Here is a 25,281-nt window from a genome sequence, read left to right as displayed (position 1 = left end):
CTCTCTCTATCCTCCACAATCACACCCACACATACACTGCCATCAGCTCACAACTCCTTTCCTCCTCCTACCTTTCAAACACTTGACCACTAACTGTACATATCCTTCAACACACATATATGTTAAACTCATCAATAAAATCAAACACCTCATTCTATACAATATAACAGAACTTAAGCTTCAGGCTGACATCACCCCAGCCCAGGGCCACTAACCCACACCCCTCCTTGCCCTACCAATTCCCCTCCCAGCCCTACTCCTACTTCAAGCCAACACACTACTAACCATCACCCACTTCCAAAAAACAATAACTCGGACCTAGTCTTTATAAACTTTAATCTCCGTAATATAGTAAATAAAATCACTGAATTTCATGAAACCCTTAAAGCCTACCTACAGAAACCTGGTTAAAGCCACACATAAAAGACAATGAAATTATTACAAACGGATGCAGCATAATTAGATTGGACCGACCAAATAGAAAGGGAGGCAGAGTCACCATTATGTATACAGACACACTAAAAATAGTTACTAAATTGTGCCCCTCCTGACCTTCCCAACTCCAAAATTCTAACAACACACTTAATAAACCCTAACAAAACTATTATTATCATAACCACCTACCTTCCCCCTGGAAACAACCTTCCAGTAATTGAAAATCTCTTCTCCTGGGCCTCAATCACTTTTAACCAGGAAACCATCATCTTAGGAGATTTCAACCTGGACTGGCACACCTGCAACTCCAACAATCCCTCTAATTTCCTAAACCTCTTCAATTTCCCCCAAACCATATCCTGTCCCACCTGTTTAGATAAAGACTCAAAAAAGCAGTCTGCTCTAGCTTGGATACTGACTAACAAACCCAATATAGGTTACTTAGCAGGCTGCCTTCCAGACTCCCTCATTGGCCACTCACCTACCTTCCTGTATAGAAAACTAGTTCAGTCACAAACCAACACAATATACAAAACTGTCCAGAACAAGAAAAACTTCTCCCCCTCCAGCTTCAACCTCCTACTTCAGAGTAGTAACCGGTCACCTCTTAAAAACCTCCCACTTTATCAGGCAGTGCACTACTTCAATAATACCTTTCTTAAAATCCTTAACGATCTAGCTCCCACAAGAAAATGTAGAGCAAAAAATAAGCGCATACCTTGGCTAACTAAAGATACCAACACACTAATGAAACTAACAGACAGGGCATGCACCACTTACCACACCACCAAAAATATTAAAAAACGCACAATATATCAACAGTTCCGCAACCAGGCTAAGAAACAGAAAAAACAGACAAGCAAAACTATTTCCTCTCATGTCAAAAAACCCACCAATACAACCAAAAAAATTTTGGCAAAACATTAACAATCTTCTCAACCCAGGATATAGCCCAACCCCCCCCCTCCTGACACCTCCAAGGCTACTGTCCCTATGGCTACACAATTCAGTTCCCACTTTATTAAGTCAATCTTATCACTTCTCAGTAGTCAGACTGCTCAATCCCTCTTCTGACTTCCCCACCACCTGCTCCTTCTCCTCAATCCAAACTACCTACATAAAATTGCTCCTTTCCAAGCTCAAACCCTGCTGTCTAGCTGCTGGCCAACTACCTAATGAATTCCTTAAAATTGCTGCCCCACAAATGCCTATCCCATATCAATACTGATCAACCACTCCACCTCAGAAAAATATCTCACATCATTCCATTACACAAAGGAGGCCCCTCTAAAGATCTAACCAGTTACCGTCACACAGTCATCCTCTCCTCTTTAGCCAAGATCTTAGGAAAATGCATTCACTCCCAACTCCTTACCCTTACTTAATCACAACCTCCTCTCCCCCTCTCAGCATGGCTTTAGGCCAAAGCATAGTACCAGCACTGCCCTACTATCTTTCACAAACACCACACAGGGTCTCATTAACAACAGACAAATGGTCTCCTCTATATTTCTTGACATGTCAAAAGCCTTTGACACAGTCTCCCACCAAATCCTACCAAATAAACTGTCATCCCATGGCCTTAACTCATCAGCCCTGTCCTAGTTCCACAGTTATCTCTCTAACCGTCAGCAGGCCACTAAGTGGGAGCACACCCTGTCCCCCCCTACCATCCATCACTGTTGGCGTACCCCAAGGCTCTATACTTGGTCCCCTACTCTTTACAATTTTTACCAATGACCTCAGCTCTGCAACCCAACTAGCCTCCATAGTCCAGTATGCAGATGACTCTACACTAATCTGCTCAGCCCCCACACTCCAGGAACTACAAACTACCATGCAAATATCCTTACAGGACATAGAAAACTACCTCGCTAAACATCAACTCATACTAAACCCTAAAAAAAACAAGTTGTTTTTAATTGTAATAAACCCAAAACATATCTGACCCCACTTTCAATCCTCTCCACAAACAAAACCAAAATAGAACCCACTAACCAAACCAAACTTCTAGGCGTCACAATTGATGATTACCTAAGGTTCAATACCCACATCTCCCTAACTATCAGAAAGGTCCACTGTAAACTAGGCACCCTTTACAGAATCAAACCTTACCTTACAGATAGTGCCAGACTAGCCACTGCCCGCATACAACTACTCTCCACCCTCCTCTACGGCTCCCAGGTATTTACAAACATTCGTAAATCAGATGTTAGTAATCTTGAATCATGCTACAACAAAATTGCCAAATTTCCTACTGGCCACCCCCACAGAACCCACCACTGCTCAGTACTCACACAACTCAAATGGTTAGAACTCCCAAACATTCTAACACTAAACCAACTGTCCATAGCCCACAAAATTATACATAAACCAAACAACTGCCCAGCACTAGCCAGTCTAATCCAAACCAACAGCAATCATAGATTCTTAAGATCCTCAAATAAACTATTGCTAAAGGTTAGCCAACCCCACAACACACAAGGCACCGGACTCTACTCCTATAAAATTGCCAAACTCCGGAACACCCTCCCTCAACCAATAGCTAAAAACCCTAGCATTTGGGACTTCAAACATCTCCTCAAGGAACATCTAGCTAAACACCGTCTCTGATCCTGCCACACCCCTGGCTAGGCCATCCACCTCCCCTTTCTTCACCCTTTCATCGCCCTTTCTATTCACCCTAATACAGCTCTTTCTCACAGCCACAACTATTATTTGCCTTCGCTAACTAGGTTCAACCCTCTATCTCAGTTAGCATTGGAAACAATTTTCTGCATTGTCTTACAACTACAGTGCTCTTGTATTACACTGTACTCACTATCACGCATGCTGTAAATATTCTTCTCAAACTGTTTCATTTAAGTTAAATTTGTGAATTGTAACTATTTAGTTATTACTATACTGACTTTTTTCTGTGTTCACTGTTAATAACATATATATGTACTTCTTTATTGTTCATAACTGTTAATATGTATATGTGGTTCCCCTTCATATGATCGAATTTCTCTAAACTCGAAAGTCATAAACTCGAAACCAGAATCTCAAATTAGAGAAACTCGAATATATGAAAGGGACAAAAAAATTAAATGGACACATTTCAAATGTTTTCACAGGGGGCATCACCCCCCCTGCACCCCCCCTATTTAAATATACCTACTCCGAGATTGCACTATAGTGAAGGAAAGGGAAATCTTCCATTCCGTGCTATACGCTTAAGTGCAAAACAGAAGATTTTCCATTCCTCCGTTATAGTGTGGTCACAGAGCATTCACATATAAACTGCTAGGGTACAGGGGGACCTGGCCCCATGCAATAAGGTAAGTTAACTTTTTATTTTTTTACACCTAAAGCTCCCATTCGCAATTTCAAGTGAATGGAAGTTCGAGATTCTGGTCTCGAGATTATGAATTTCGAGCTTCCATACATTCGATCTTGTGAAGGGGAACCGTATATGTATGTATGTATGGAGCTTTTCCCCCCCGGGCCTCCACCGAAAATAGGACTTGTGCCCAGTCGGACACTGCCCAGTAAAGAAATGAAATAAATAAAAGTAAAATACTTCACCAGACACCTGCAGCAACTGGAGAGACCACAGACGTTTCTAACCAAGAGAATCCAGTGCCACCAAAACACGTCACATATGAAAACACTGAGAGCCTGTAACTGTACTCTGTATCATACAGGCCTGCCGAGAGGTGGGCTGTGCCTGGCCTACAGAGTAGTCTTCGACCCTGCCCTAATGGAAATGCTGCACATCTGCAAATCAAAAGGGGCAAGGGTCACTCACTCCAGGGAACTGAGCCTAGCCTCTGACATTAACAGAACATACTAGAGAGAAAGATATATCTCCCAGAGACTGCCATTCCTCTGGAATATGCTCCCACTTCATGAGAAGCAGAGCCCCTTAATGACCCTATTTAAGTGCAACCTAGATAACTGGATGTGTGACTGTAAATTCACCCCAGGGGTGACATCTATGTCCTTCATGGAAAGGTGCAGTCATTACTGATCATAGAATCGCTCTGCTAACAATGACCATCTAACGATAGTCAGTTATGGTACGCATTTTTTTTTCTACATGGCTAGATTTGTAAAGGTCCTAGGGCCATTAGCCTAGTAACCTTCTATGAACCTATGTACCTATGAACTGTTTCATTTTATTGCAGGCATTCTGGTTTGCTTACTGTTTGTTTTGTGTATTTTCTGGGGAAATAAGCCCATTCTATGTCATACCAATAAAACCTTACTATTTCAGAGAAACAATGTGTTCATTAATTGAATATTTCACAACACACAAAAAAGTTGTTCAGGTGGAAAGACAGAACAAATCCCTGAGAAGCGCATTCAGACAGTCTTTGCTCAGGGTTTCTCTGAGACTGAACAGGGTGTTATTTAATCTTTACCAGAAAAGCACAGAAAACTGCCAGAACAAGAATTAGTAATTATTTTACTTCATAGTAAAGCGCAAAGAACGCCCACAAGATATAATGCACTGGCCATGAATGCTGACTCAAATTAACTAGTAGCAAAGAGGTGTGCTACCTGATTTCATACCTTAACAACAACTGAGAAAGAAGAAGACACGTTAAAAGATTTCCGCCATGGTTATCCGGGTAGCAAAGGCCATGCAATTCCACCTGTGGAGTCAAATGGAAACTTTTTTGTTCCAGGTCAAAGAAGCTACATATCTTGTATGTGTAGACTATTCTTCCACGTTCTCTGAAACAGTCAAACTGACAGACACAAATGCAATCATCATTATTAAGTTAAAGTCTACACTTCTTAGACCCAGAATTAACTATCAACCTGAGCTCTGGAAAAGCTAACACAGCAGAGTGGCAATGGATGACAGATGGAGGCTCACCCATCCTAAGGGGTGGGAGACAGGAAGTCCAGTCCACTGTAATGTCAGCAACCACTAGAAACACAGGCACGCAGTATGCAGTGTATGGACCAAGGACATGTGCTTGGCTTTGCCAACACACATCCGTATGGCAGACTTTATTTATTTATTTTACATTTGTTAACTGGGATAGTCCGTCTGGGTGTGAGCCCATTTTCAGCGGAGGCCCGAATAGAAAAGCTCCATAAAACAATACTTACATAGGCAATAATATAAAAGGAACAAATACAGTAATATTTAGAAGTAATGAGACAATTTTATGGGATTTTAATTTTATGGTTTATGGGACAAGTGCTAGAATTAGCAAACTCACACAGTATGACATAACACATTTTAACATCTACAAACATAGAGATAAGCTGTTTGCTGGGGATTAGGGCTACAAATGGAGAAAAACCATGATGGCTGCTCATATTATTTGGATAAGAGGAAGCTTCTTTGTCTCACCAGTGGGAGTGGGGAGCACTGAGCAACCTATTTGTCCCTAGAGGATTGGTTCCAGCCCAGAAACTTGTAGTTTATTGGCCATTTTGGGTCAATTCCTGGCTCTTTTCAACCCCCTGCTATAAAGCCCGCTTTTGCGCGCTTTAGCGCGAAGTTGCTCATAGAGCAGCGCTGGTTAATCAAGTTTAAACTATTTCTGGCTCCGTAAAGTCTGCTCTTCAATTTTTCCCTTAGAACTGTTCTACTTGCAATCTATACAGCCTATACTCTATCTGAAAAGCTCAGCACTTGCTCCTAAAGCATTTATTTATGCAAGTAAAGCACTCAAACAAAAGAAAGTACTTCATTCACCTAAATTCCCTTGAGTACCCATTTCCCCATAGGTCCTTTCTGACTAAGTTACACAGCAATCTTTTTCACTATTTCTAGCATGTCGAAGGGTCAGTTGCTAGCGTCCTCTCCTGTTCAGCTGGTGAATCTGGGAATCTTAAGGCAATGTTACAATTGCCTCATGTACACAGACAACCCTCTCCTCCTCCCAACAAATACAAATATATGCGAGAGATGCAACTATATAGCCAAACTGGAGGCTGAGCTCCCGCAATTCAGTACTGGCAAGACCAGTCAGGAGGAGAAGGTAACCACGCACACCACAAACCCAGTCTCACATAGAACTATCACAATTGCAAACCAAACACATAAACACACAAAAACATACTCGGGCGCTTGATTAAAAATCTACCAAAACAACAGAGGCCTCCAAAGCAGACACCCAAGCAACCGCCATCTCAAGACATAGCACATGCAACACATAGTTCACATAGTCAGTGTGCTAAACAGTCACAGCCCTTAAGGCCAAACAACATGCCAGACACACTTGTAATAGGTGACTCCATAGTCAGACACACTGACGTCCGCTCACCAGACTGAACAAGGAGAGGGTCACAGTAAGCTGCCTGTCGGGAGCTAGAATCCGCCACATAACACAAGCACTCAGGTCACTCCACAGCAAGTACAAATATGACTCAGTCATTGTACATGCCGGTGTGAATGACCTGAGACGCACTCCCTGGACTACATGAAAAGAGACATAGAGGAGCTCTCTGATTATGTAGCACAGGCCGGTATGACCCTGACCCTGAGCAGCATCTTACCCTCACCAAGAATGATGCCACAGTACAAAGACAAAATGATCAGTTTTAACAATTGGCTTAATTACTGGTGTCATTCTAAGGGGATCCAATGTCTGTCTGCTTGGGATGACATGATTGACAAGCCACGCTGCTTCGCAAGGGACGGCTTGCACCTGTCACCCCTGGGCTTCCGGATATTGGCCAAGGCTCTTGCCACCCCCATAGTGCCTTTTTAGGCAAGGCTCAAAGGACAAACCTACCTCCCTAGAAAACACAAGTGGAAACAAACTAAGGGTAATGCTGCTCAATGCCAGAAGTCTAAACCTCAAGATGCACGCCCTCGAAGCCCTTCTCAGTATGGAGAACATCGATGTCTGTGCAGTGACTGAAACCTGGTTCAAAGCTCCTGAGAGCACCCCAGCACTATCAGGTTTTACCTCATATCATGCTTTCCGGCCCCAAAACTTGGACCGAACCACAAAAGGAGGGGGAGTATCCATATTCATCAAAGATACCCACACGTCCAGGTTAGTGGCAACGCACGAAGCATCGGAGACCATCCAGGTGCAACTAACCATAGGCAAAACTGCCTTACAGTTTGTAGCATGTTACAGACCACCCTCTCAAACTCAGGAACCCCACACAGCCTTCCTGAAGACACTAGAGAGTATGAATATCTCTCCAAATACCATTATATTGGGAGACTTCAACTACCCAAACATAGACTGGGAACATTACTCAAGCCCCAACACCCTAGCCCAAAGGTTCCTAGAATTCATAAACTCAAATGCAATGGAACAACTGGTCACCATTCCCACAAGAGGAGACAATATACTAGACCTGATCATCACAAACATGGGGACAAAATGCTCCACACCGAAGTATATCCCTCTCTGGTAAGATCAGACCATAAATTAATCTCACTGAAATCCACATCCCGCCCCACCCCTGCACAAAAGACCACAGTGAAGAACTTCTCAAAAGCCAACTTCACACTTCTTAAGACTGAAATGGTATCCTTCAAGGCCCCTGGGCTAGTGGAAACCACAACCCACACTGCTGAATCCTTTGCAAATGCCTTCTACGGGCACCTTCAAGAATGCATGGATCATGCAATCCCAAATAAAACCAAGACCAATTCCCCAAAGGCAGGCGCCCGGTCTGGTGGACCCCAGCCATAAACAAACTCTACAACAGGAGGAGGAAGCTACTACATGACAGAGCAAAATTCCTAAAAGGGAAGGCATCTCTGATCAGTGCTAGCAAAAACAGAAGATTTTCCATTCCTCCGCTATAGTGCGGTCACAGAGCATTCACATATAAACTGCTAGGGTACAGGGGGACCTGGCCCCATGCAATAAGGTAAGTTAACTTTTTATTTTTTTAAACCTAAAGCTCCCATTCGCAATTTTGAGTGAATGGAAGTTCGAGATTCTGGTCTCGAGATTATGAATTTCGAGCTTCCATACATTCGATCTTGTGAAGGGGAACCGTATATGTATGTATGGAGCTTCCCCCCCGGGCCTCCACCGAAAATAGGACTTGTGCCCAGTCGGACACTGCCCAGTAAAGAAATGAAATAAATAAAAGTAAAATACTTCACCAGACACCTGCAGCAACTGGAGAGACCACAGACGTTTCTAACCAAGAGAATCCAGTGCCACCAAAACACGTCACATATTAAAACACTGAGAGCCTGTAACTGTGCTCTGTATCATACAGGCCTGCCGAGAGGTGGGCTGTGCCTGGCCTACAGAGTAGTCTTCGACCCTGCCCTAATGGAAATGCTGCACATCTGCAAATGAAAAGGGGCAAGGGTCACTCACTCCAGGGAACTGAGCCTAGCCTCTGACATTAACAGAACATACTAGAGAGAAAGATATATCTCCCAGAGACTGCCATTCCTCTGGAATATGCTCCCACTTCATGAGAAGCAGAGCCCCTTAATGACCCTATTTAAGTGCAACCTAGATAACTGGATGTGTGACTGTAAATTCACCCCAGGGGTGACATCTATGTCCTTCATGGAAAGGTGCAGTCATTACTGATCATAGAATCGCTCTGCTAACAATGACCATCTAACGATAGTCAGTTATGATGCAGCATTTTTTTTTCTACATGGCTGGATTTGTAAAGGTCCTAGGGCCATTATCCTAGTAACCTTCTATGAACCTATGTACCTATGAACGGTTTCATTTTATTGCAGGCATTCTGGTTTGCTTACTGTTTGTTTTGTGTATTTTCTGGGGAAATAAGCCCATTCTATGTCATACCAATAAAACCTTACTATTTCAGAGAAACAATGTGTTCATTAATTGAATATTTCACAACACACAAAAAAGTTGTTCAGGTGAAGAGAGAGAACAAATCCCTGAGAAGCGCATTCAGACAGTCTTTGCTCAGGGTTTCTCTGAGACTGAACAGGGTGTTATTTAATCTTTACCAGAAAAGCACAGAAAACTGCCAGAACAAGAATTAGTAATTATTTTACTTCATAGTAAAGCGCAAAGAACGCCCACAAGATATAATGCACTGGCCATGAATGCTGACTCAAATTAACTAGTAGCAAAGAGGTGCGCTACCTGATTTCATACCTTAACAACAACTGAGAAAGAAGACGACATGTTAAAAGATTTCCGCCATGGTTATCCTGGTAGCAAAGGTCATGAAATTCCACCTGTGGAGTCAAATGGAAACTTTTTTGTTCCAGGTCAAAGAAGCTACATATCTTGTATGTGTAGACTATTCTTCCACGTTCTCTGAAACAGTCAAACTGACAGACACAAATGCAATCATCATTATTAAGTTAAAGTCTACATTTCTTAGACCCAGAATTAACTATCAACCTGAGCTCTGGAAAAGCTAACACAGCAGAGTGGCAATGGATGACAGATGGAGGCTCACCCATCCTAAGGGGTGGGAGACAGGAAGTCCAGTCCACTGTAATGTCAGCAACCACTAGAAACACAGGCACGCAGTATGCAGTGTATGGACCAAGGACATGTGCTTGGCTTTGCCAACACACATCCATATGGCAGACTTTATTTATTTATTTTACATTTGTTAACTGGGATACTCCGTCTGGGTGTAAGCCCATTTTCATCGGAGGCCCGAATAGAAAAGCTCCATAAAGCAATACTTACATGGGCAATAATATAAAAGGAACAAATACAGTAATATTTAGAAGTAATGAGACAATTTTATGGGATTTTAATTTTATGGTTTATGGGACAAGTGCTAGAATTAGCAAACTCACACAGTATGACATATCACATTCTAACATCTACAAACATAGAGATAAGCTGTTTGCTGGGGATTAGGGCTACAAAAGGAGAAAAACCATGATGGCTGCTCATATGACTCTCTCCTATGATCCCCTCTTACCTCAAAGGGAACTAAATGTGCTAAATGATTGTACCAGGACTTACGGCCAACAGGCAGCAAGAGATAAAAAGCATTTTCTAAGTTCTTCAGACAAGTAATACCTGTTGATGTCACATCTGACAATAGTCCAACAAAAAGTAAGAAATTCAGAAGATTTATGCCTAAGCAGTTAAGACATTCTGCCAACATTCACAGGTGATGACAAAATGGTAGATTTGTGGTAGTACAGGGCTTTGGCAAGGGAGGAGGATTACAATGGCATGGTGTATAGTACTGCAGAATAAGGGGAATCTCACAGAACAAAATATGTAAATGCAGAGTGCTAAAAAGAAAATAAGGAACTATCTGTATAATAAATATGCATTTAGAAACATTCCTGTTAAGCAACTGTTCTTTGATAATAACTCCAGAGCCCAAAAACTTAGCACAATGACTCAGGCAACTGAACGTTGAATAGGTTGTCGACAATCTTAGGGAGCCTATAACAACAAAAATAACTAGAGATCCTGTAGAGGTATCAAAGATATTTTGGAAATTTTATGAACATTTCTATAAAGCACAGAAATGTGAAAAAAAAGAGCACAAATGGAAATACTTATGGAAGATTTAATTACGCCAAGGTCAGAGAAAGATGCGGCTCAAAAACTAATACTAAAGATAGGAGGAGATGAGATAAAAACAGTAATGTACAATCTATCTTCAAGAAAGTCTCCACGAACAGATGGCATTACTGTGGAAATCTGGAAGATGGGAGGGAAGAGAGTGATAAAAGATCTAAAAGATTTTGTTTAACAGTATTTTAAAAGGAGGGGAAGCACCAACATCTTGGAAGAAAGCTGTGGTGCTGCATTACCTAAAGACAGTAAAGACTAATCAGACCCAGCTTCATATAGGCCCATTTAAATTTTAAACCACGATTATAAAGCGTTTATGTCTATATTTGCTAAAAGAATGGCAAAGGTGTTGCCAAAATTGATAGATATGGATCAATGTGGTTTTGTGAAGGGAAAGCAAACATTTGACAACATTAACAGAACAATGACGATCCAGGGCGGCCACAGTGATGCAGCAGTTGGCGTTGCCACCTCACTGCAAGAGGTTCTCTGGTTCGATTCTCGGATGGGGTGCCTTCTGTGCGGAGTCTGCATGTCCTCCCTGTGGTCGCGTGGGTTTCCTCTGGGTGCTCCAGTTTCCTCCCACATCCCAAAGACATATTGTAGGTGGATTGGGCACTCTAAATTGGCCCTAGGTGTGAGTGTGTGCGTGCGTGTGCCTTCCATGGAAGGTTGGGCGTCAGGCTGGCAACTCGACACTGTAAAACTCCGCTGCCAATCATGAGCGGACAGGTGATCCGCTGTGGCAACCCCTAACCGGGAAAATCCAAAAGAAGAAGAACAGAACACTGACGATCCAGAGGGAGCAAGAATGTCAGAAAATACCAGAGTTGTTAGTAGGTCTTGATGCAAAGGAAGCATTTTACAGAGTGACCTGGGATTTTAGGAGTAGGGCAATGGAAGCATTTGCATTTCCTGATACGATAATAAGGTTAATTAGGAGGATTGGAGGCAATAACTAAATTAGGAGGGTTCCTCTCTGATAAGTTGCATTTGAACAGAGGAACCAAGTGCCCCCCTTTCCCTTTTATTTGCTTTATATTTTAGAGGCATTGCCAAAGAAAATAAGGGACTTTAGAATTCAATCATATAATTGTTATGGTAATCAAGAAAAGTTGGTTTACTTGCAGATGGTATTATTTTGTACCTGATAAATCCAGAAAATTACATCTTAGTGCTGTGGAACATTTTGAGACAATTTCACGTCTTTTGGGTTATAAAATTAATGAAAATAAAACAAAGGTTATAGCCATAAATGATGTACCCACAACAAATTGGTTCAGCAATAACCATATTTATGGGGACACAATAAGATGAAGTAGCAATAGTTCATAGGACGATACTAGGCTATTGGCCTGGAGGCCCTTATAAGCCTAGCCGAGAATTTCACCCATGTTCCCAGAAAGTCAGCACCTGTTTTCCCTGTCCAGCAGGCACACAAGTGTGATCACAGGGATATATTTTCTGATTCCTTGTTTTTCTGTTTAATAGTAATTATGTATCTCTTTTTCCATTTACTAATAATTATGACCTAATACTGATGGAGTTGTTGCATACCAGCAAGCCAAATGCCATCAGAAATACTTGGATTAGGGATCTAAACCTCTTTTGCAACAAAAGCATCACAGTTTGCAGGGACGGGTATAGCTCACACAGGATACTGCTGCTCTGGAACACACTTCCATCCATATAAAAACGAAGTTCATCCATGCCCATATTGAAGTTCAACATGGACCTATGGATGGGAAACAAAAAATTTACCCCAGGACTGCCCCCTGTACTATTAATGGACACAGGCAACTCCAAAATGCCCATGCACAGGCCCCCCTCAAATGATCTATGGTATGATCCCAGTTATTCTCCTTAGGGATAACACATAATTATTGACCATGGGATGGGTAGGGCCAATCTATAACCATATGCGATAGGTTAATTCAAGTACAAAAAGGGAAACTGACTAGGCCTAAAATGGCCTGCAGCAGCAGCTGGTCTAATACTTATGAATCTACGTATTTAGGATTATGGATTAAAAAGGCTTCTATTATTCTATTATGCCAGATAAGGATATGTGGGAACAGACTAAAGAAAAGACAATATAAAAACTGAGAAGCTGGATGCTCTTGCTTATGGATATGGCTAGTAAGACACAAGTAGTGAACATGTTTTTAGTCCGTGTACTTTTATATACAGGTCAGGAATATTCTTATCAACCAGAGCACAATTTGTGAAAAATAAAGAATTGAATGAGTTTATATAGCTGGGGAAGAGTGCAAGAGTTAAGTGGGATAAGCTGATCCTTCCAACAGAATAAGATTGTTTAGGATTACCTGATTTGAATACATATTTTAGAGCTACACAGTTAAGACTCATATACACAATACAAGCAGAAAGTGATAATTCAAACTGAAAAGGGATGATGATGAAGCAGTGGGGGGTCAAGAAATAATGGGGGAGACTGGGATTTTAGATGCAGACCTTTAAGGACAATAACAACAACCAAACAGAAAAGAGCCCCAAACATATTCAAAGAGAAATACAGGCAAAGGCATCCAGATATGGAAAATTTCATAATAAAACACAATAAGATCACAAAGAGGGAATGTAGAACAGAAGATTAGCCAAGCAGAATTAAAAAAAATAGAAGCTGAACTTATGGAATATTTGCAAAGTGAAGGATTTGGTGTAGAAAGTCCATCACAGATCATCACAGCATGATGAAATAACTAGACTCCAAAGTAAGGAGAAACAAGAGGAGCAGGAGACATCTGAAGAAGAAATATGAACATGGGACAGAAAAAGAGATTTAATAAGGTGCAATACCTATTCAAAGAAGAAAGCAAAACTAATCAATGCAAAAAGAGCAGCACCAAAGATATTTGAAGAGAAATATAGGCAAAGACATCTGGATATGGAAAATTTCACAATACAAAAAATAAGAAAAAGTACAAAAGATGATTAGTAATGGCGAAGTTAGAGAAACAGAAAATTAAAGCAAGATCTCCGTTGCTTTTTAGAAAGTGTCTCGCTATGTTAAGAGTTTTAACATAGCGAGACAGCTTTAAAAAAAGCAACATTGCTTTTTTAAAGCTGTCTCGCTATGTTAAACTCCTTCAACATAGCGAGACACTTTCTAAAAAGCAAAGCAGATGTTGCTTTCTCCGTTGCTTCGACCCACAGCTCTGATGTACTGTATAAGCATGCGCAGTACATCAGAATTGCTGCAGAATACCGGACAGCTGCGGAAGGGCAGCAATGAGGCCTTATACAATGCCATTATTTAAGAAAACTAAGTATTTTTTTTCTTAAATAATGTCATTGTATAATAGCAATAACCCACTTCTGGGTGCACAGTTGTCTTATGGCCACTCGGGCTTCGCCCTCGTGACCAAACCATGCCAACCGTGTGTAAATCCAGCATTACCCATACCCAAGCGTGGGTTATTGCTTAATTAATCCATATCGATCAATTTTGGCATCACATTTGCCATTCTTTTAACCATTATAGAAATAAATACTTTAAAATGTGCCTATATGAGGTATTACAGCTGTCTTCCAGGATATCGGTACTTCTCCTCCTTCAAATATAGCAGACCTCAGCTCTGATCTAAATTTACATTTGGAAAAATATGTATTTAGGACAGAGCTTAGCAGAGCCCTGGTGCTGACATATATCTGAGTACTACCTACTAGCGAACTGAAATGCTGCTTACACATAACTGAAAGTCAACAGAACAACAACTGTAAATGACACAAGAAGAGCACTAGGCCGAAAATGGAAAAACTGTAAACTACATATGTATACAGTATAAGTAACCGTTTGTGTAAACCTACGTTTGGTAGAACTACCAAGATCAATAACGATTATTCTTGAACTGCTCATAAAGTACGTAGCAGGACCCCCAGCAATGTGATAGGAGATAATTTGAAGTATATTATTATCTGCATACTTGCTCTTTTACAGGAAAGTATCTGGTTTACACGCCGTTTATCAATGTACCTTCTGCTGTAAAATCCAAAATGATTAATTTATATAAAGGGATCAGTTACGTTAAGGACAACTTGTGCCGGAAACTCAGACTGAAAAAATAAGAGATCGGTGCAGAACTGTCAGAACAGTCAAAGTAGTACACGCTTGCAAAACAGATCAGATTCCTAGATTTTAACAGCAAAATGCGACTCCTTAGTAAATGAGAGCTTTCGCATAAGAAACAATCATGTCTATAGCCAGCTTATTAAAACTAGGTGCATCATCACCAAAGGGGCTATGACAACTTATTGGAATGCACGTCTTCACAGTCACACTTTTCTAAAGCTTGCATTACTTAAACTTCCAACAACATAAAAACTCCAACTAGCATTATTTTGTTGGTGCAGCCATCATTCAGACGATCTGCCGTTATTTTCAACTTAAGTTCTTAATCGTATTGGCACTGCTACCTAACCAGTACAATCCATCTTTAAATAACTACCCCATCCCCTTAAAAAATGTTACGTTATTCTTAGACGCAGTTTAATTAAGAACTAGAAAACTAAAACTTTTAACCTACCTTCCCTAAACAGCGTGCTACGCACACGTCCATCGATGACGTCAGTACAGTTTGGTCCGGCAGCTAACGCATCACCATAACAACCGTCAGCTTCTGTTTCCAAAACTCCTCACAACATCGAATTACTTTTAGCAGTTTGTCGTAGCTGGTACCAAGGGTAATGGATTTACCGTATTTTCTTATCGTTGTAGACATTTTGTGGGCGATTGCGCCGTTTAGACTGATCGGATAATGACGAAATCAATGAATCGTAAAGCAGTGGTACTGCAAAGAACCAATAGTCCCTGACCTTTAATTCATTTTTGCCCTGTTCTTTTCATTTTTGATTTTCTAGTAAATCACTGAGGATTACGGTGTTCAGTGTCATACCGAAGACGGACATTAGTTTCATACTTAATTGTTTAGAAATTAACTTTTAATTGAATAAGAGTAATACTGGGGAACGTTCCCTCTTAAAATTTAAATACTGTGCCCGCTTTTTATGGTATTTATCCTCCATTATTGTTGCTTTTGATCAGAGTTATTAATTGCATTCGCATTCATTCCTAATATACTTTTAGATACCAGAAAGGCGGTTGTTTTTATTACAACACAGCAGGCTACACAGTGGCACGGACATTAAGACGTCGGCGATGTTTTACAACAGTGCCACCCCCCCCCACCCCATTGCGCAGTAACAAGGCCCGCCCAACTGTCTGCAAACCCATGGCTTTCTGACGCGCTGATACTGTAGCTCACCAATATGACTTATTTCCCTGCACTTTTTTGAAAGGGGGGAAGCCCCCCCATGTGTATAAATAAAACCAAGTCCGAGATCGCAGAACATTTTAGGAAGTATTAGCCAATGAATATTAGGGTTGCCACCTTTTCAAATGGCCAAAGTGGGACATTTTCGGGACAAACATCAGATTTTACAGGCCGACACATACCCACGGTCAGTACAAAGGATAGAACTTAACTTTTTTGCCTAAATAATAGCTTATTCTTGTAGCATTTTAGATGCTTATTCTGTTTCTTATAACATTTAGGTATTTTTGATACAGAATAACTTTTTTATGCAACTATTCCAGAAAATATAGGACATAATTATGTCCTACAATCTCAGGACATTTGCCATTTTTAATATTTTTTGTCAGGACACAACTGCCCAAAGAGGGACTGTCCCTCGCAAAGTGGGACAGGTGGTAACCCTAATGAATATTCATAATAGTATTTTCTTTCAGCTTTTCCTGGTTAGGGGTCGCCACAGCGGAACTCCGGCCCGCTAATGATTGGGAGTGGATTTTTACAGTGCCAAGTTTCCAGCTCGACGCCCAACCTTCAAAGAAGGCACACCCATTCAGGCACCAGGTCGCACTTGCATGTCTTTAAGGTCACTCGACCACGGGGAGGACATGCAGACTCCATACAGAAGGCTCACCAGCCGAGAATCTAACTGGAGAACCTCTTGCTGTGAGAAGACAACGCTAACCATTGCAACAATCTTTAGGTAAATATGTAAGCAAAAAATTACAATTCAAAGTGGAAAGGGATGCTTAAGGAGAATAAGAACAGGCATACAGAATATTAAATTCATAAAGTAGCAGAAAGTATACTAAAAACTAAGCCAACACAAGAAAGGAAAAATGAGATTCTGCCAATAGGGATAACTGCAACTAGGAGTACAGAGAATAAACAAGATGGGGCTGGAATTTACTGGAGGAAACTGGCAAAGGAACCAAGATACTGGGGACAAATAAGTTGCAAAGGAAAGATAATAGAATGGGAAGAAGACATTTGGATTGCAGGCTGGTGATTGCATTCCCTATCGGTTTGTTAGAATATAGAAAAAGAGCAAGGGGTATGGGAATTCTAAATGAAAGACCTGCACTGGTTGAATTTTTAAATGAACCTAGAACAGAAGGTGCTTTTAAGAAAGGGATAACTAGTAGGGCATATAAAATATTGCACTATAACTATAGGATTCAGTCAGAAAAGGTAAAAATTGGGAAGAGACAATACATATGAAATTCACACAGAAATAATGGGAGGGCACATGTGTGGTTCACAAATATTCAAGTTTAGAAGATTTAGGATTTTTGCCTGGAAGTGGTTGCATAGATACTTTCATACCCCGAGCAGACTCCAACAAATTATTCCTTAAGTAGATGGCAAATGTTGAAGGTGTGATGGGAAGAATGAGGTAACTGGGAACATATGTTTTGGGAGTGTAATGAGTTGGCAGACTATAAATTCCCTACAGAGTCTTCTGTCAAGAATACTGGGTAACAAGTGAGTGTAACTAAGGAAATTATTTTTTGAGTTGGGATATGTGATCTGAATTACCTAGACCCAGTAAAGCCTTGTTAAGTTTAATTCTGGTGACTAACAAAAAAAATGGGTACCTTTCCATTATCGGGGCAACAGGTCTAATGAACACGATAACTTCTTATAGTTGCATTCACATGTAATCCACTGTAAACAATGGAAAGTAACAAGTGAACTCCACTCCTTTGTAGTCTTCTCTTACTCATGTAAAGTAATGGTGTACAGTCCATTAGTCATTTAGAAGAGATCTTAGAAACTTTCTTTCCCAATGTAACTGGAGCAAAGGACATGAACAGACTCTTTTGTGATGGACTAGGTAGTGGGTTCTACGCAAGTAGAATCAGAGGCAGCTGTGAACATGTAGTTCAGTGCACATGTATTCTCCTTTATGGGTGTCATTCGGGACAAATACTATCAATTGAATGGTTGATTTAGATGAAGACACTGTGGCTACCTTGGGGATAAAAGATACATTGGTTCTTTGAGAAACTTTTTGTGGATTATTTAGTACAGTACAACAGATAAGACATGAAGCTTCAATCTTCTCCTTACAGAAATGACAGCGACTAAGAAAAAAAACTTTACCAATACACCATTTACTAAAAAGAAACAGTAAGCCATAACCAGGGCTTGCAAGCTTCGGTTGTATTGCAGCAGGGAGTAATCCCTGCTGCTGGCATTTTTATTAACATCAGAATCAGAGAATGGAACGTGCGCTGTTGTTGCTCATTTGGAAGTACCATCCAGTTTTAGTTGTTGGGGGGAAGGATTGATCAAGTCTGTATGACAAAGTTATACAGACTGACTCGTTACAAGGCAGTAAAAAAGGGTGCTTCGTCTTCATGTGTGTTTCTTGGTCTTTCAAAACAAGTGGTTCAGGGCTATGCAATGTGCGATCATTGCGTGTGCGTTACACCTGTTGCCCCGATAACAGAAAAGTACCAAAAAATGTTAGAAAATGGAAGTCAAAATTTAAATCAACTATACTTGAAGTAGTGAATATAGTAACAGGGATAAAAGAACAAGAAGTGGGATCCTTAGCAAATGGTAAGAGTAAATTACAAAGGAAAAAATGGAAATTTTGGGAACAATACATGCAGAAAATGTTTTGGAGGAGGAATGAGGTTTAAGAGAAGGCAGCAATTGAATACTTTATATAATGTTTCTTAGATTATACATCACGTATATTGTTATATATCCTATATTTTTGTAAATACGAAGTTATTAATATGATTTGATTACTTTTATATAAATGTAAGTCTGCCTGTGTCACAAATGATAATTCAATGAAGATGTTTAATAAAAGATTCAAAGACATGATGTGGATGATGGTAAGTGTGTTTCCAGATGTTCTTCATATTGATTACTGCTGTAGTAGCCTTAACTCTGTGGGTTATTTTGTGCCATGGATATAACAGCCACCCAGCATACATGCCCAAATTGTCAAGCAGCTCAAGGCAAGAGAACAAAAAGATAAATCTGGGTGTAAAGCCCATCAGAGCTTTCCTGCTACCGATGAGTATTGTTCCTCAGAGGCTATTGAGGATCGTTGGTTGGCTTGTGTTTTTCTTTGTTGGGCAGATAGGTTCTCTTGGGGGAAAGTTCCATTTTCTTATATGTGCCGATAATTTTATCACTTTCCCCTTCAGGAAAGATATTTTAAAGCTAGGAGTGTTCTGTTTTAATGGACTGTCTCAACACTGTAACATATTTTTAAACAGAGCACTCATTTTTCTGTCGCTTTAAAAGTAATGTAAACTAATGGAAAACATTGTGTTTATTTTTTCATTTGTGAAGCTGCCATTGTGTTTGAAAGTGCATTTTACTGTTTTTTTTCTGTCACATAAGTAACTTTTGTGTACTGGTAGTTTTACTGGCATTTGCTGGTTGTCTTCCCCAGGAAAGAATTTTGGATTGACCATGGAACAGAATGCTGGCCCCATGGTCAATCCTTCTTGAAGACAGAAAATGAAAATGTTAAGCAAACAGCTTTTGCCACCACAGCAGGCAAGCAATTTGCCTCAGCCAAAGGTGGTTGATTCTGCTGTGGCCATTTGTTGTACCTCAGACTATTCATCTTTTGCCCCGGATCTGTCTGGTATAACCTACATCCTCTGTGGACAGGGTGTTAGCCATGTCCTTAGCGGTTGTTGGAGTCCCTTCAGTAGGCAAGGTGGAGCCACTCTTGTCAGTCCTGGGAGAAGGAACAGAGAAGGTTCCCCATTATTTCAAAATGCTGTGCCCATCCCTGGTGTAGCAGCAGCTGCCATTAGTAACACAGTTGACTCCATTTTTCCTGTCAAGAAGAAACAGTAAACCAAGCATCTGTCTACTCCTCCTCAGATTGCTTAAGATAAGAGTTATTTACTGGGTCTGGCTCATGGTTTAAGTAAGGCTATTAATCTTTGTTGTGAAGTAGTTTCTGGTAAAAGAAAGAGGGATTTCTCTTTTCCTGAAGAGATTTAAGATTTTGAATCTGAACAGAAAGATGCAAGGGATGAATTCAGGTTTTTGTCCTCAGATTTCTGATTCAGACTCAGAGGAGAGCTCCATTTTTGAGTTTCCCTGTGTGTGTGTGTGTGTGTGTGTGGGGGGTCTCTTTCTCTGAGACTACAGCTAGAATGTCTCGGTGTCTTCAGGGGGAGCGCACTGGCATTTCTCACTCCATCAGAAAATAATATGCGTTGTTGCAGAAGAATTTTCCAGAACCTACATTCATTCCTTCTGTTTTAGTAGATAAGTGTCTTACTGCCTGAAAATTTCCTGATAGTGAGCCTGCTGTCCCTAACAAGTAAGACAGGCTGTAAAGTTCCTCAGTCTTTTACATTTTTATACACTATTCCCAAAAGCTGACCCAGCAGATATAGCCTTAGTTGACTCAATTGCTATAAGCATTTAGTTAATTCCAATCTTACTCTTCTTTATAAGGATGGGAAAATTATTGATAGGTATGGAAAAAAGTATATACAGCTGCAACTTTAATTTTCAGAATTTTAAATTGTCAGGCTCATATGTTAAAGTTTGTTTGACATATCGTGAAAGTATGAAGAACATTTTATCTACAATTTCTTCGTGTGATGAATAATCTGCTTTAAATAACTTAATTTCTTCTATTGCACAGATCACTACTCATTGTTTATAGTGTGTGTATGGCTGTTGATACCTTTTCTAGGGCTATGGCCACTGATACTGTTTAAATAGGTTTGCTTGGCTGCATTCTCAAAAACTTCCAGATGATCTGAAAATAGATATTGAATTCTCCTTTGGATAGAGATTTAGCCCCTCTGCTGCAAAGGCAATCAAAAATTGTGATGAAAGGGGTTAAGGTGATCCAAGGAATCTATTAAGATTTTCAGCTCTCCTTTTCCAAATTGTCAAAGGGATTTTCTTTCTCCTCATCCAGTTTTGGCAGAAAACAGAATAAACAATCTCAACAGAATTCAGTTAAACAGACATTTAAGAAATAGTGGCAAGGGGGTTCCAAAAAGAAGTCTTAAACCTCCCAAAACCAAGGACAGTCCAACAAGTCTGAGTGACTATTCAGGAGACCTTGTGGACCCCTCCTTTCCTGGCCCCCTGTTCTCTTCCAGAAAGTCTGAATCTCCATTTTCCTCTTTGGCAACAGATTGTTTCAGATGACTGGTTTCTAAAAATCATTCATCAGAGTTACAGATGGCAGGGGGTGGAAATTCCTCCTTTCCAGATGGCCATTCCTCATCCAGCAAATCAGACTCTTCTGTCCACCTGTTCTTCATCACTTGCTGTCCCAAAGAGTGATTGAACCAGTTTCTCCTTCCCAGGTGGAGAAGAGGTTTTATTCAAGGATGTTCCTAGTTCCAAAGAAAATTGTTGGAGATCAGTTCTGGATCTTTCTTTCCTAAACTTTTTTGTGATAGCATCCAAATTCAAAATGATGTCACTTCATAGCCTTCCTCTTTCAAGTTTCCTGATGACATTAGACTTGAAATATGCGTATTATCTCATCCCTGTTCATTCAGACTTCTGGTATTTCTTAAGGTTTTGTGCATCTGGATCACATTATCAGTTCTCGCTTTGGACTATCCACTGCACCATGAGTATTCATAAAGTGTCTAGCTCCAATTATAGCTCATTGCAGACTATAGGGTATCCACATATTTCCATATTTAGATGACTTGCTTATCTTTGCAGAGTTTCTCTGTGTCTCTCTCTCTCTCTCTCTTGGGTGAGAGATTTCTTGCACAAGCTGGATTCCAGAAGAAAATTCAAAAGTCTTGCTTGACTCCCGCACACAGGATTGTGTTCCTGGTTTGTCAACTAGGCACCTCAGTTCAAAGAGCTTTTCTTCCACAGTAAAAAAAATAAATAATTTTTACAGTTTGGTGCACTGATTTGTATGCATTTATTTAACTGCTGACAGTTCAGTCTACAGTCCTTGTTATTTTCATCAGTCTTTTCTTCCACAGTAAAAAAAAAAAAGATCTTTATTTAGATCTATTTCTAAGGTTTTTCACTTGGACTTCAGTCACTGCGAGGGACTATCTTAGGATTTTGGGTCTCGTGTCATCTATGATTCTCATGATACCCCTGGCAAGACTCCACAAAAGAAAGATACAGTGGTATTTGAAATCTCTTTGTTCTCAGAATCAATACCCTTTATCTTTCCAGATCCCAGTACTGGATTTGTCAGAAGAGAAATCTTTTTTGGGGAGACAACAGATATCAATATATCCACATATGTCCTTCTCATTCCCTGCTTTAAAGCAGTAGCAGTCATTCACCACAGACACTTTAGACTTTGATTGGAAAGCAGTCTCAGGAGGGACAAAAGTGCAGGTAGTACTGGACAGACACAAGCACATAAAGATTGAGGAGATGCTTGCACTGATCAAGGCACTCAACTCTCTGAACCATCTCTGTTCCCTGAAACCTCTTCAAGTAGTTACAGACAATACCACAGTCATGTGATATATCAAAAAGCAAGGGGAAACCAGGTCATATCCCCACTGCAGACTAGTTATGTTAGCTTGGGATATAGCTTTACAGCACAGTCTCACTCTACAGGCATCCTACATTCTGGTCAGAGCAAAACTGTGACAGACAAGCTGAGCAGGACTGAGGCTGATCCTCAAAAATAGGAACTTGATTGGGGAGTCTTCCAAAATTTGATCTATCTGTATGAATTCTTCAGGTAGACCACTTTGCCTCCTCTCTGAACAATCAACTGGCAAAATTCTGTTCCAGAACTCCATGCAAAAAGGCCTGGAAGACAAATTCCTTTTCTTTATTTTTGGACGGGAATGTTCCATTAATATCTAGGGTACTTCTGAAGATTCAGAAGGAATCCCTCAAGGTCATTCTGGTGACTACCGTCTTGCCCATGCAACTGTAATTCTTCCTTCATTTGGAAAGGGCCAGGGGCAATTGCTACAAGTTTCCTCACAGAATGGATCTAATCAGACAAGAACAGGGGTGATCCTGACATCAATCATTTTCAATTGAGTGCCCGGATGATAGGGTCTTAATTCCTTTTAGGCACCTGTTTTCTGAGGATATGCAGCAGGTTCTAAGGGAGACAAAAATGCCTGATACTAGAAAATCATATATTAGCAGATGAGAAAAGTTTTCTAGTTGGTGCCAACAACATAACCAGTACCCATTCGAGGCTAGTTGTTCTCTGGTTTTACAATATTAGTATGAGTTAATATCCTACGGCCTTTATTATTCCTCTATCAAGATTAATTTATTAGCCATTTTAGCATATGTGGCAATGGATTCTAATCTTTCCAGTCAGTTTCATGTCAAAATGTTCTTGAAAGGGATTTTGTATAAGAGGTCTCCAAATAAACCGGTGGCTCCTCCTTGGGATCTTAATTGTGTGTTAGACACTAACACTTGCTCCATTTGAACCAGCTAATCTGTCTGATTTGAGGTTCTTAACATGGAAAACTGTTTTACGGATTGCTCTGACCTCTACAAGAAAGGTATATGCGTTGCAAGCTCTTATAGTGAGTTAACATTACCAAATTTTCCAGACGGACTGGGTTTCTTTGAGAACAAATCCATCTTTTATGCCTAAAGTGGTAGCTAAGTTTACTTAACTTATTCACTCCAATGGAGTTCAGGAAGTTTGCACTGTAACTTCTAATGGGCAGAGCTTAAGTCTTTTGACAGAATCAAATTATGTACTCACATTTCAAACAAATATTTATGTCTCTGGAACCATAAGGATTATGAACGGAGTATAAATGGCAAACTCTTGAGCACAAACTATTTTTATAGTGGTAGTATTCTTTAGGTTCTAGGTCTTAAATTATTTTTATTTTATTTAAATTTGTTGACCGGGAGTGTCCGACTGGACGTGGGTCCATTTTCAGCGGAGGCCCGGGGAGAAAAGCTCCACAGTAAAATAAACAGACAGTAGTTACATTGGATTACATAGTGATTAACAATTTAACACAGAAATTACTTACAACATATTTACAGATGAAGAACATAGTACATTAGTAGACAACTAGAATCTTTATCTGTGAAGTACATAACAGGCATTAACAAATGTAACAATGAGAAGTTCCTGCTGTATAATAAGTACTAGGCTTATGAGCATCTGAGCTTGCTATCATCAAGGTAGTTAGTGGAGGTGAAAGAAAGGTAGTAGTTGGATGGGGTGGATGATATTAGAGTGGAGTTGCAAGGGCATAGCCAGCATGTTTTTAGGTGCGCTTTTAATAAAGTTTTGAAGTTGGTGCATGATGGTACGAGGTAATTGTGGGTGGGAGTGAGTTCCATAATTTGGCTATGGCGCAAGAGAATAGTGCTTCACCAGCAGAGTTATTGGCTTTAGTGATCTGCAAGTGATTTTTGTTGCTGGATCTTAGTGGTCTGGTGGTGCGATAGGGTTGGAGTAGATTCTGGAGGGATGGGACATTTAGTGGATGGTTTACTAGTTTGTGGGTGAGTGAGAGTTGATACCATTGAAGGAGGTGAGGGAGTTCAAGCCAGCCCAGTTCAGCAAGTGAGAGACAGTGGTGACTACGGTAGGATGCCCCTGTGGCGAATTTTATGATTTTGTTGTAGCAGGTCTCTAGCTTGTTTAGATCACATTGCCTTAGGTTGGTATATACTGGAGAGGCATAAAGTAGGGTGGAGATAAGGTGGGAATTTGCTATTGAAATCTTTGCTGCTTTGGTGAGAAATTGTTTATTTCTGTATAATGCTCCTAGTTTTTGTGGACTTTTTATGGTCATGGATATGTGAATGTCAAATTTTAGTTTATTGTCTATTTCCACTCCTAGCAATTTGGTGTGTTCAGTTGGGTATATAGTGGTGTTGTCTTTTGCTGTGATGTTAAAGTGAGAGTTGTTTTGAGTATGTTTGGTGGGTTGGAAGATGAGTAGTTTATTTTTGTTTGGGTTGAGTATTAATTGGGCATTGGATAACCATGTTTCAACAGAGGAAAAGGCTTCCTGTGTGACTTTTTGCAGTTTGGGTAGGGACTGGGCTGAGCAGATGATGGTAGAGTCATCTGCGTA

The 25,281-nt window shown here is 40.4% G+C and overlaps 1 protein-coding gene across 1 annotated transcript in view; it reads right to left on the bottom strand.

The window, feature by feature from the left end:
• Positions 1-16,094, bottom strand: part of ENKD1 (enkurin domain containing 1) — a 774,007-nt gene extending 757,913 nt beyond the window's left edge. Inside the window, exon 1 of the mRNA XM_044082974.1 lies at positions 15,464-16,094. The gene's annotated coding sequence lies outside the window, so the exon portion shown is untranslated. The remainder of the gene's footprint in view (positions 1-15,463) is intronic.
• Between the last annotated feature and the right edge of the window lie 9,187 nt (positions 16,095-25,281).

The sequence above is a fragment of the Protopterus annectens genome, chromosome 9.part0 (genome assembly GCF_019279795.1).
Source record: "Protopterus annectens isolate FY-2018-M chromosome 9.part0, PAN1.0, whole genome shotgun sequence".
Lineage (NCBI taxonomy): Eukaryota > Metazoa > Chordata > Ceratodontiformes > Protopteridae > Protopterus > Protopterus annectens.
Note: the sequence above shows the minus strand (reverse complement) of the source record. Positions and strands in the feature narration are given on the sequence as shown.